Source organism: Scyliorhinus torazame, chromosome 17 (genome assembly GCF_047496885.1).
Source record: "Scyliorhinus torazame isolate Kashiwa2021f chromosome 17, sScyTor2.1, whole genome shotgun sequence".
Classification (NCBI taxonomy): Eukaryota; Metazoa; Chordata; class Chondrichthyes; order Carcharhiniformes; family Scyliorhinidae; genus Scyliorhinus; species Scyliorhinus torazame.
The window spans coordinates 18130587-18143688 of NC_092723.1; the positions used below are offsets into that span (position 1 = coordinate 18130587).

At 46.6% G+C, this 13102-nt stretch overlaps 1 protein-coding gene across 1 annotated transcript in view; it reads right to left on the reverse strand.

Annotated features, from left to right (window-relative positions):
- Positions 1-13102, reverse strand: part of elk4 (ETS transcription factor ELK4) — a 76231-nt gene that overhangs the window by 54867 nt on the left and 8262 nt on the right. The window lies entirely within an intron of this gene.

Below are 13102 nucleotides of genomic sequence, written 5' to 3' on the forward strand. Positions count from 1 at the left end.
CTGCCGTATGTTCCCCACAGCTCAAGTGGAGGTACAACAGCAACAGTCACACACCCAGTATGTTTTGTCCAATGTCCGTAAGTGACATATTATTCATTAGGACGTACCTGGAAATTAAACCCCAGCTCCTCTGCTCATCACACGCCTTATTCTGCTCTTTGTGATCAACCATCAACAACAACAACAACTTACATTTATATAGCAAAATGTCTCAAGTCACTTTATGAGAGCTTTATCAAACAAAATTGACACTGAGCCTCATAAGGAGACAGTCTGATGACCCAAGATTTGGTCAGAGGTTGGCTTAGAGGGAGAGAGCGATAGAGAGGCAGAGCAATAGAGAGAGATAGAGAGGCAGAGCGATAGAAAGAGATAGAGAGGCAGAGAGATAGAGAGGAGGAGAGATAGAGAGGCGGAGAGATAGAGAGGCAGAGAGATAGAGAGGCAGAGAGATAGAGAGGCAGAGAGAGATAGAGAGGCAGAGAGAGATAGAAAGAGATAGAGGCAGAGGGGTGTAGGGAGGGAATTCCAGAGCTTCATTAACTAAAAGCATGGTTGCCAATTGTCAAGCGATTAAAATCTGAGATGGTCCAGAGGTCAAAATTGGAGGAGCGTCGAGATCTTGGGGGTTGTAGGGCTGGAAGGGGTCAAGAGATAGGGGGCGCATAGCCATGGTGGGATTTGAAAACAAAGATGAGAATTTTAAAATTGAGGCATTGCCGAACTGAAGATGGTCAGTAGACGCAGGAGTGATGAGTGAATGGGAACTCTGTGGAAGTTAGGATATAGGCAGCACGGTTTGAATGAGTTCAAGTTTACAGAGGGTAGAAGATGTGAAGTCGGGCAGGTGAGCGTTGAAGTAACCAAGGATAGAGATAACAGAGGTATGCATGAGAGTTTCAGCAGCATCCTCTGCCACGCAACACACACAAGCACAGACATATACGCATCGAGAGCAAATGAAGACGAACAGTGCTAGATTTGAGTGAATTCTTCCCTGCTAGCCGATATACAAGAATTGGCACAGAAACCTATGCTGGTGCAATCAATGCCAGATGTCGATACATTTTCAGATTGCGGATTGCACTGCATCCCGTTCCTATCAAAGCTTCACAGGGCAGCCAACTGGGCAATCACGGAAATCTGAAGGAATGGAGAGCAGCTGTAAATTTCCAAACTTTCCCCAAGATGACTTTATCCATTGAAAAGACCGGAGATGTTTTGAAATGATATCCCACTGACAGGATGCAAAACCCTCATCCTTGTGTACAGGCCTGGATTCAATGAAATACTGTATTTTTCCAAGTACACTCGGCAAAGACACACAGATCTGGAAAGTCCCAAGTACTGTGCCATTTCTGGGAGAGTTAATTCAGTGTTGTCCAATAGTAATTACTGGCTAGCCACAAGCATTAATTTTAGCAGATGTCTCACACAATGAAGGTAAATGTACTTCCCATGTGCATATTTACTGGATTTGACATGTGTATAATTTACTGAGCAAACATCTACCACAGTCAGAATCCAACGACATAATGCTCTCACGCACACACAAACACACACTTTTCGCACATTTGTTCAAATCCCCAACTAGCCACATGTGGCTAATTGGACCATGCTGAATTAATTAGGGTGGCATTAAAGACACTGCAATTAGCCTCAGGACATGTGATTCTTTTTTCAATTCATTCTCGGGGTGTGGACTCTCGTTGGCCGAGTGGCACAATTCAGAATCAACCAATGCTCCCATGGGACTGGAGTGGGGTCTGGGCCAGGCAGGGCAAGAATGGAGGATTTCCTAGCCCATTGGATAAAAGTGAAGCAGTTAGATTTCTATGACAATCCGAGAGTTTCATGTTTACTTTTACTGATACAACAACAATTTGCATTTGTAAGAGGGGATTCATGTAATAAACATTTCCAAAATGGTTCATGGGAGCCACGGTTAGACAGGATTCGACACCAAGCCACATAAATGAATATTACTGCATGTGACCAAAAAGCTTGGTCAGAGAGGTAGATTTTTACCAGAGGTATCATTTTTCGGACGGCTGAGGCCTTGCCTCCCCTCTCAGGGGGATATAAAAGTGGTCATGTCACTATTTTCAGAAAGAGCAGGGGAGCAATCAGGTTTCCTAGTGTCCAGGCCAATATTTGTCACTCAGTCAACATTAATAAAAGGGATAATTCGAGAGCTCGCTGTGTACAAATTGCCTTTTGGATTTTGAACGTTGCGACAGTTTCTACACTTCAAAATGTTCTTCATTGGATGTGAACGCCTCAGGAAGTCTCAAGGTGGTGAATGGTTCTATAGGTAAATGCAAGTCTTTCTGTTTTTATATCTCATGTCACTCCACTGTAGTAACGAGGTTGAATCCATTCCACACCAATTCCTCACATGATTTCCATATCTCAGCCCTGACATGGGGCACATTGGTCAAATGGGCTTTTCTACATGATAAGGGTTTCCGCCAATGTTCTCCCCCTCATGCACCAATGCCGTAAAGGTGAGAATTTTTTTTCTTAAGGTTCAGCCATCAAATTTTCTCGCCTATGTGCATGAGTCTTAAGAGTACAACCAGGATATTCAACCGTGTGAGCCTGGTTCTGGATTCCCTTGATGTCCATTCACTTTCCAGCTATGATAGAAACATAAGTTATTCAGCTCCTTGAGCCTCTTATGCCAGTCAATGAAATCATAACTTTTTGTTATTTGCTCATTTGGGTGTCACAATTAAGGTTGGCATTTATTGTCCATCCCTAACTGCCCTTGAGAAGGGGGCGGTTAGCCACCTTCTTGAACTGCTGCAGTCCATGTGGTGTAGGAACTCCCAACCATGGAAGAAATGCTTTTTTTCTTGCAATCTATGCCAGCAACCTTTTTAATCATGTCAAACATGAGATCAATGGATAGTGATCAGGAGCTGGAATTATTGTTGATTTTCTGATCCAGGGCCTCAAATGATTGGATCAGTCAGCTCAACACAGATAAGAAACTGACAATAGCTAGTACCCTAGGAATGTATCTCCTACAACCATCCTCCTTGGTACCCTGTGAGCTGGTCATGAATTTTAGTCTCCCCAATTCGGGTCAATCTACCACTGAACATTGAGTGGAAACACAAACTGACATCAAACACACAAGAAACTTTGAAGTATTTTTCAGTGCAATAGTTATTTTTAAATTTAAAAATTATATTCAGACATGCAAGACCCAGTCAATGGCATGTCGGCTGAAACAAGAATGGACAAAGGCAGGTAATCCCAAAGGTCATAGTAAATTTAAATCACCAGCTCGATACAATGGACTCATTCCACACAGCAAATCCCGGGGTACAGATGGCGAATTCACGTGCATTCTTCTGTTGCTTTACATGCATACTATACTCTGACACAATGGATGACAGGTTTCTTAGTAAGAAGTCTTACAACACCAGGTTAAAGTCCAACAGGTTTGTTTGGAATCACTAGCTTTCGGAGCATAGCTCCTTCATCAGGTGAGGAGTTTCTTAGTGATACTTTAATAATAATAGAACATAGAACATAGAACACGATGTTGTGCCGAACCGTTGTGCTAGATTAATCATAGATTATCATTGAATTTACAGTGCAGAAGGAGGCCATTCGGCCCCCTGAGTCTGCACCGGCTCTTGGAAAGAGCACCCTACCCAAACTCAACACCTCCACCCAACACTATGGGCAATTTTGGACACTAAGGGCAATTTAGCATGGCCAATCCACCTACCCTGCACATCTTTGGACTGTGGGAGGAAACCGGAGCACCCGGAGGAAAGCCACGCAGAAACGGGGAGGACGTGCAGACTCCGCACAGACAGTGACCCAAGCCGGAATCGAACCTGGGACCCTGGAGCTGTGAAGCAATTGTGCTATCCACAATGCTACCGTGCTGCTCTTAAGAACAAATAAATCTACACTATATCATTTTACCGTAATTCATGTACCTATCCAATAGCTGCTTGAAGGTCCCTAATGTTCCCGACTCAACTACTTCCACAGGCAGTGTCACATCCCCCCTATATCTTCCACCATTCACCTTAAATTTATGTCCCCTTGTAATGGTTTGTTCCACTCGGGGAAAAAGTCTCTGACTGTCTACTCTATCTATTCCCCTGATCATCTTATAAACATCTATCAAGTCGCCCCGCATCCTTCTCCGTTCTAATGAGAAAAGGCCTCGCACCCTCAACCTTTCCTCGTAAGACCTACTCTCCATTCCAGGTAACATCCTGGTAAATCTTCTTTGCACCTTTTCCAAAGCTTCCACATCCTTCCTAAAATGAGGTGACCAGAACTGTACACAGTACTCCAAATGTGGCCTTACCAAAGTTTTGTACAGCTGCATCATCACCTCACGGCTCTTAAATTCAATCCCTCTGTTAATGAACGCGAGCACACCATAGGCCTTCTTCACAGCTCTATCCACTTGAGTGGCAACTTTCAAAGATGTATGAACATAGACCCCAAGATCTCTCTGTCCTCCACATTGCCAAGAACTCTACCGTTAACCCTGTATTCCGCATTCATACTTGTCCTTCCAAAATGGACAACCTCACACTTTTCAGGGTTAAACTCCATCTGCCACTTCTCAGCCCAGCTCTGCATCCTATCTATGTCTCTTTGCAGCCGACAACAGCCCTCCTTACTATCCACAACTCCACCAATCTTCGTATCGTCTGCAAATTTACTGACCCACCCTTCAACTCCCTCATCCAAGTCATTAATGAAAATCACAAACAGCAGAGGACCCAGAACTGATCCCTGCGGTACTCCACTGGTAACTGGGATCCAGGCTGAATATTTGCCATCCACCACCACTCTCTGACTTCTATCGGTTAGCCAGTTCGTTATCCAACTGGCCAAATTTCCCACTATCCCATGCCTCCTTACTTTCTGTAGAAGCCTACCATGGGGAACCTTATCAAATGCCTTACTAAAATCCATGTACACTACATCCACTGCTTTACCTTCATCCACATGCTTGGTCACCTCCTCAAAGAATTCAATAAGATTTGTAAGGCAAGACCTACCCCTCACAAATCCGTGCTGACTATCCCTAATCAAGCAGTGTCTTTCCAGATGCTCAGAAATCCTATCCTTCAGTACCCTTTCCATTACTTTGCCTACCACCGAAGTAAGACTAACTGGCCTGTAATTCCCAGGGTTATCCCTAGTTCCTTTTTTGAACAGGGGCACGACATTCGCCACTCTCCAATCCCCTGGTACCACCCCTGTTGACAGTGAGGACGAAAAGATCATTGCCAACGGCTCTGCAATTTCATCTCTTGCTTCCCATAGAATCCTTGGATATATCCCGTCAGGCCCGGGGGACTTGTCTATCCCCAAGTTTTTCAAAATGCCCAACACATCTTCCTTCCTAACAAGTATTTCCTCGAGCTTACCAATCTGTTTCACACTGTCCTCTCCAACAATATCGCCCCTAAATACAGAAGAAAAGTACTCGTTCAAGACCTCTCCTATCTCTTCAGACTCAATACACAATCTCCCGCTACTGTCCTTGATCGGACCTACCCTCGCTCTAGTCATTCTCATATTTCTCACATATGTGTAAAAGGCCTTGGGGTTTTCCTTGATCCTACCCGCCAAAGATTGTTCATGCCCTCTCTTAGCTCTCCTAATCCCTTTCTTCAGTTCCCTCCTGGCTATCTTGTATCCCTCCAATGCCCTGTCTGAACCTTGTTTCCTCAGCCTTACATAAGTCTCCTTTTTCCTCTTAACAAGACATTCAACCTCTCTTGTCAACCATGGTTCCCTCACTCGACCATCTCTTCCCTGCCTGACAGGGACATACATATCAAGGACACGTAGTACCTGTTCCTTGAACAGGTTCCACATTTCACTTGTGTCCTTCCCTGACAGCCTATGTTCCCAACTTATGCACTTCAATTCTTGTCTGACAACATCGTATTTACCCTTCCCCCAATTGTAAACCTTGCCCTGTTGCACGCACCTATCCCTCTCCATTACTAAAGTGAAAGTCACAGAATTGTGGTCACTATCTCCAAAATGCTCTCCCACTAACAAATCTATCACTTGCCCTGGTTCATTACCAAGTACTAAATCCAATATTGCCCCTCCTCTGGTCGGACAATCTACATACTGTGTTAGAAAAGCTTCCTGGACACACTGCACAAACACCACCCCATCCAAACTATTTGATCTATAGAGTTTCCACTCAATATTTGGGAAGTTAAAGTCACCCATGACTACTACCCTGGGACTTCTGCACCTTTCCAAAATCTGTTTCCCAATCTGTTCCTCCACATCTCTGCTACTATTGGGGGGCCTATAGAAAACTCCTAACAAGGTGACTGCTCCTTTCCTATTTCTGACTTCAACCCATACTACCTCATTAGGGTGATACTCCTCGAACTGCCTTTCTGCAGCTGTTATACTACCTCTAATTAACAATGCCACCCCCCCACCTCTTTTACCACCCTCCCTAATCTTATTGAAACATCTATAACCATGGACCTCCAACAACCATTTCTGCCCCTCTTCTATCCAAGTTTCCGTGATGGCCAGCACATCATAGTCCCAAGTACCGATCCATGCCTTAAGTTCACCCACCTTATTCCTGATGCTTCTTGCGTTGAAGTATACACACTTCAACCCATCTCCGTGCCTGCAAGTACTCTCCTTTGTCAGTGTTCCCTTCCCCACTGCCTCATTACACGCTTTGGCGTCCTGAATATCGGCTACCTTAGTTGCTGGACTACAAATCCAGTTCTCATTCCCCTGCCAAATTAGTTTAAACCCTCCCGAAGAGTACTAGAAAACCTCCCTCCCAGGATATTGGTGCCCCTCTGGTTCAGATGCAACCCCTCCTGCTTGTACAGGTCCCACCTTCCCCAGAATGCGCTCCAAATACCTGAAGCCCTCCCTCCTACACCATTCCTGCAGCCACGTGTTCAACTGCACTCTCTCCCTATTCCTAGCCTCGCTATCACGTGGCACCGGCAACAAACCAGAGATAACAACTCTGTCTGTCCTGGCTTTTAACTTCCAGCCTAACTCCCTAAACTTGTTTATTACCTCCACACCCCTTTTCCTACCTATGTCGTTGGTACCAATGTGCACCACGACTTCTGGCTGCTCCCCCTCCCCCTTAAGGATCTTGAAGACACGATCCGAGACATCCCCAACCCTGGCACCCGGGAGGCAACATACCTTCCGGGAGTCTCGCTCGCGACCACAGAATCTCCTATCTATTCCCCTAACCATTGAATCTCCTACAACTATTGCTTTTCTATTCTCCCCCCTTCCCTTCTGAGCTCCAGAGCCAGACTCAGTGCCAGAGACCTGGCCGCTAGGGCCTTCCCCTGGTAGGTCATCCCCCCCAACAGCATCCAAAACGGTATACTTGTTTTGAAGGGGAACGGCCACGAGGGATCCCTGCACTGTCTGCCTGTTTGTTTTTTTCCCCCTGACTGTAACCCAGCTATTCTTGTCCTGTACCTTGTGTGTGGTTACCTCCCTGTAACTCTTCTCTATCACCCCCCCTGCCTCCCGGATGATCTGAAGTTCATCCAGCTTCAGCTCCAGTTCCCTAACACGGTCTTTGAGGAGTTGAAGTTGGGTGCACTTCCCGCAGGTATAGTCAGTGGGGACACCGGTGGTATCCCTCCACCCACATCCTACAGGAGGAGCATGCAACTGGCCTAGCCTCCATCCCCTCTTACCTATCAGAATATAGCTGCCCTGTAGACTAACTAGATCTGCACCCTGCGACTCTGCTCCCAGTCAGCTACACTTTCTGTAAACTCCTGGCTCTCTTCGCACTCTTTGCGGAAATGTCGGAAACAAAATGAAAGTAGCACCTTACTCCCTCCTCACCTAACTCCCTCGGTCACCAAACTCTTACTATAGCACTCAAATTCACCAAATTCAGCACTCTGTGCAAACAAAGTCTGCACTGTAGGGGATCACTTTTATACTGTGAATCTAGCCTCTGAAAACTGGCCTAATCCAATTAACTAATTAATAAGCTCCTGCTGCAAGTGCCTGCAAGTAGAAGCTTGTTTAAAGCTGATTGAAAATTCACCTTCTTCTAAACCAAACAGCAACTTTTAAGTTAATTAACTAAATAAAAGAAAGACTAAACTTTAGATAAAAATGAAGCCTTATACTCCCTCGGTCACCAAACTCTTACTATAGCACTCAAATGCACCAAATTCAGCACTCTGTGCAAACAAAGTCTGCACTGTAGGGGATCACTTTTATACTGTGAATCTAGCCTCTGAAAACTGGCCTAATCCAATTAACTAATTAACAAGCTCCAGCTGCAAGTGCCTACAAGTAGAAGCTTGTTTAAAGCTGATTGAAAATTCACCTTCTTCTAAACCAAACAGCAACTTTTAAGTTAATTAACTAAATAAAAGAAAGACTAAACTTTAGATAAAAATGAAGCCTTATACTCCCTCGGTCACCAAACTCTTACTATAGCACTCAAATGCACCAAATTCAGCACTCTGTGCAAATAATGTTTATTATTGTCACAAGTAGGCTTACATTGACACTGCAATGAAGTTACTGTGAAAATCCTTCTAGTCGCCACACTCCGGCGCCTGTTCGGGTACACAGAGGGAGAATTCAGAATGTCCAATTCACCAAACAAGCACGTCTTTCAGGACTCGTGGAAGGAAACCGGAGCACCCGGAGGAAACCCACGCAGACACGGGGTGAACATGCAGACTCCACACAGACAATGACCCAAGGCAGGAATCAAACCCAGGTTCCTGGCGCTGTGAAGCAACAGTGCTAACCATTGTACTACCGTGCTGCCCAGTGGTGAGATTAATTTTGGCTCTCCCCACCCCGATAAAGTGATGGAGTGAGAGCGGAAAATGGACAGCTGAAGAATGATAATAGAACACTGGCCCAGATTTTACAACCATAGGACTATAGAATTCCTATAGTGCAGAAGAAGGCCATTCAGCCCGTCGAGTCTGCACCGACCCTCTGAAAGAGCACCCTACCTAGGCCCACTCGCCCAGCCCATCTCCGAAACCCCACCTAACCTGCACATCTTTGGACACTAAGGAGCAAGTTAGCATGGCCAGTCCACGCATTTGCTCCATGCACCTATCCATTTGGATGAAGAAATAAAGGTTTATGAACATTGTGCACCAATATTAATGCACAAATGGGCAGCATGGTAGCACAGTGGTTAGCACAGTTACTTCACAGCTCCAGGGTCCCAGGTTTGATTCCTAGCTTGCGTCACTGTCTGTGCGGAGCCTGCACGTTCTCCCCGTGTCAGCGTGGGTTTCCTCCGGGTGCTCCAGTTTCTGCTCACAGCCCAAAGATGTGCAGGTTAGGTGGATTGGCCATGATAAATTGCCCTTAGTGTCCATGAAGGTTAGGTGGGGTTACTGGGTTGCAGGGATAGGTTGGAAGTGTGGGCTTAAATGGAGTGCTCTTTCCAAGGGCCGGTACAGACCCGTTGGGCCGAATGGCCTCCTTCTGCACTGTAAATTCTATGATTCTATGAAATCAATCAGCAACATGTAGCAAGGAAGAGATACCCAAATCGCCACAAATTGCTGACCAGTTACAGTCCAAAGAGGCGGCACTTGCGGTGGATTGGCCAGGCTAAAATTGCCCCTAGATGGGGTTACGGGGATAGGGTAGGGGATTGGGCCTACGTAGAGTGTTGTTTCAGAGGACTGGTGCAGACCAGATGGGCGAAATGGCCTCCTGAGCACTGTAAGGATTCTATGAATTTGCACTGCTGCACCGTTAACCTCGCAAAATAGCATCTTTGCCTCCCTGTGAGTTCCATGAAGTTGCTGCAAGTGAACATTAATTACCTCAAATGCAGCACAGAAATTTCAGTCCAGTAATTAAAAACACATGTCCCCTTTTAATAAAGTGCTAATTATTAATTACTGCCAGCCAAGCTCTCCTGCCCAGAAAGAGAATATTTGTAACTGTGAAGTCGCATTCCTCCAGGATTTGAACTTTCTGGGATGACTTTAAAAATAACTAAATTTTAGATGTAATTTTTCTTACTTTTCTGACTCGTTATTTTTCCTCATATTCTCAACGCAATCTCCCTACCCCACTCTTTATTTCTCTTTTTGAGTAACTGATTCAACTGGATTTCATCCTTCTGCACGGTAGCACAGTGGTTAGCACTGTTGCTTCACTGCACCAGGGTCCCAGGTTCGATTCCCAGCTTGGGTCACTGTCTCTGCGGAGTCTGCACGTTCTACCCGTGTCTGCGTGAGTTTCCTCCAGGCGCTCCGGTTTCCTCCCACAAGTCCCGAAAGACGTGCTTGTTCGGTGAATTGGACATTCTGAATTCTCCCTCTGTATACCCGAACAGGTGCCGAAGTGTGGCGACTAGGAGATTTTCAAAGTAACTTCATTGCAGTATTAATGTAAGCCTACTTGTGACACTAATAAAGATTATTATTATTCGCAGTCCTATGTTTATTTCTCAATCTTTCAACATCATTGATTGAGGAGCTAGACTGTTGGTTACATCATTACCAATGTCCCAATTTCCCACTGCACTCAGCATCTGAGAATTCCAGCAACATTATGGGCAGAAGATGGTTCAAACCCCAGATTAATGTTTCATCAGAAAGACAGCAACCGGGATTCTCCGTTCTCTGCCACCATGCTCGGGAATGCTCATCGGGCAGAGAATCTTGTGGCGGTGCAAAATTGGAATTTGCGCCAGGTGGCAAACAGATTGCGATTCTCCATGCCCGCCTCACCGGCCACAGTGAGTTTCCTGATGGCCCAGTCAGGCTTCCTGCCTCGACTCGGCGGGACCATGCAGATAGTTAATTGAAGCTATTTCACATGTCATGCCAGGCAGGACGCACCATTCACAGGCCAGGTGGGATGCTTTGCCCCCCCTACCCTTCCCCCCCCCAACTGAGAGTCCCATTGGCATGAATTGGTGCACGTATTGAGGAGCGTGCACCAGGCAGTTCAAAGCATTCAGCCGCCTAGCCCTGCACACTGACTTCAATGCTTCAAAAGGTAATGAAATTGATTGTGCGAAAACCACTTCAAAGGTTTCCACCACTTTGAAGGGATGACTTTTACCTTGATCTCACAGACTGTTAAGCTTGGCATTCTGACAGATTTTTAAAGGGTTTAAGGATACAGAAGGGATCACTTTCAATTTGTTAAGAGAAAACTTTATTTCTAACATACTGGCTGACTGTTTAAAGGGTTTAGGGGTGCAGATAAAAACAATTTCACTTTATTATGAGGGATGTGTATTTATGAGATAAAGTGACTGTCTAAATTGTAAAGTGGTACAGATGAGAACATATTCACTTTATTATGGGAAAACTTTAGCTTTTACATACTGAGTGACTGTTTAATGGTTTTAAAAGTAGCAGATAGGGAGAGCAGCCAAAGGAGCCCCATGCCAGGGAAGATCACTGACCTGAGCCCTTCTAGACCAGCACAAGCCCCCGACTCCCACCTCCCAGGAAGGAACCCCCAACACCCTGGTGGCTATTGTTTAGAGGGTACATACCGCCTTGCCATCCCTCAGGCTGCAAGGTGCCATCTTGGCACTGCCAAGGGACTGGGCCTGAATGGGGGGGGGGGGGGGTTGAAGGAGTGATTGGGGGGGCTTCTAAGGGGGGTCCTTGCCAGCGATTAGGGTGTGTGGGATAGGCTGCAGCAGCTCCCTCTTCAAGGGAGATTGAAGCACCCTTTAAAAATGGTGCTAGAATCTCAGGGGTGCGGGACCTGTCAGAGAGATTAAATCCCTCCCCTCCCAGTTGCAATGCGGACCCCGGCATGCCATGCAATGGCATGGTGAAGCTGATTTCCAAAAATATTATTCCAAGCGCCATGGAATGGCATATTGGGGGTACTCCAGGGCCAGTGGGGACCAGTCCTGATTCTCTGCTGTCGGAGGCATCCAGACTCCGGAACAGACAATCCCAGCCAGTATCTCTGATATTGTAGCATTCCCTCAGCACTGCTCTCCAGCTATATCCAGTTACCCCATCTCCAGCAAAATCAGGGCAATATTTCAGTGCCAGTCATGGGTGGCACACTTGTCTCTGAGTCAAGAGTTTTGCGCGGGACTGGATTCTCTGTTTTTGGGTCTATGTCCCTACGCCATCGTAAAAACGGTGGAGTTTCATGCCAAATAAAATTGCGGGAAAAGGCCCCATATTCGTAGCCCTGCAGGGGGCTAGCAGGGACCCGGAGCTTTTGCTGCAGATAAGGGCCCCTGCACTTCCGGGTCTGAGGCTGCGCATGCGCATGGCGGCGGCCTCCCGCGCCGCGCCGTGCTCCGGGCCGACTCAGACCGTGGAGCTGGACACTAACAATAGACCCCCTGATTGGGTTCTCTGCTCCGGTGCTGGCCGTGATTTCGGCGTCGGGGTGCGGAGAATCCAGCCCCTTGGGTACAAAATCCATGCCAGTGCTGAGGGACTGCTGCTGTCATCTTATTTCTCTTTTTGTGGAACCTTGCTGTGCATAAGTCAATTGCCACATTTTCTACAGTGCGCAGTGATGACATTCAAAATGAACTCATTGATCGGAACCGTGCTTTGCGACCTCCTGAGCATGTGAAAATTATGACATTGCCGTCAGCTCTGCCCTTCAACGAAGGGGCAAAAAAGCCGATTCATCATTGGAGCTAAGCCACTCCGGAGTGAAATCGAGAAGCAGAGTTCCACCCAAAGGAAAGTGGAGACCTGGATCTCTCTCCACCAAAAGGCTGTTGAGGCTGGGGGCCAATTGAAATGATGGCACAGTGGTTAGCACTTCTGCCTCACAGTGCCAGGGACCTGGGTTCAATTCCAGCCTTGGGTGACACTCTGGGTGGAGTTTGCACGTTCTCCCCGTGTCTGCGTGGGTTTGCTCCGGGTGCTCCGGTTTCCCCCCGCAGTCCAAAGATGTGCAGGTTAGGCGGATTGGCTAGGCTAAATTACCCCTTGGGGTCCAAAACGTTTGGTGGGGTTACTGGGATACGGTGGAGGCATGGGGTGCTCTTTTGAAGGGCCAGTGTAGACTCGATGGGCCAAATGGCCTCTTTCGGCACTGTAAATTGTATGTTGACATCTATGTA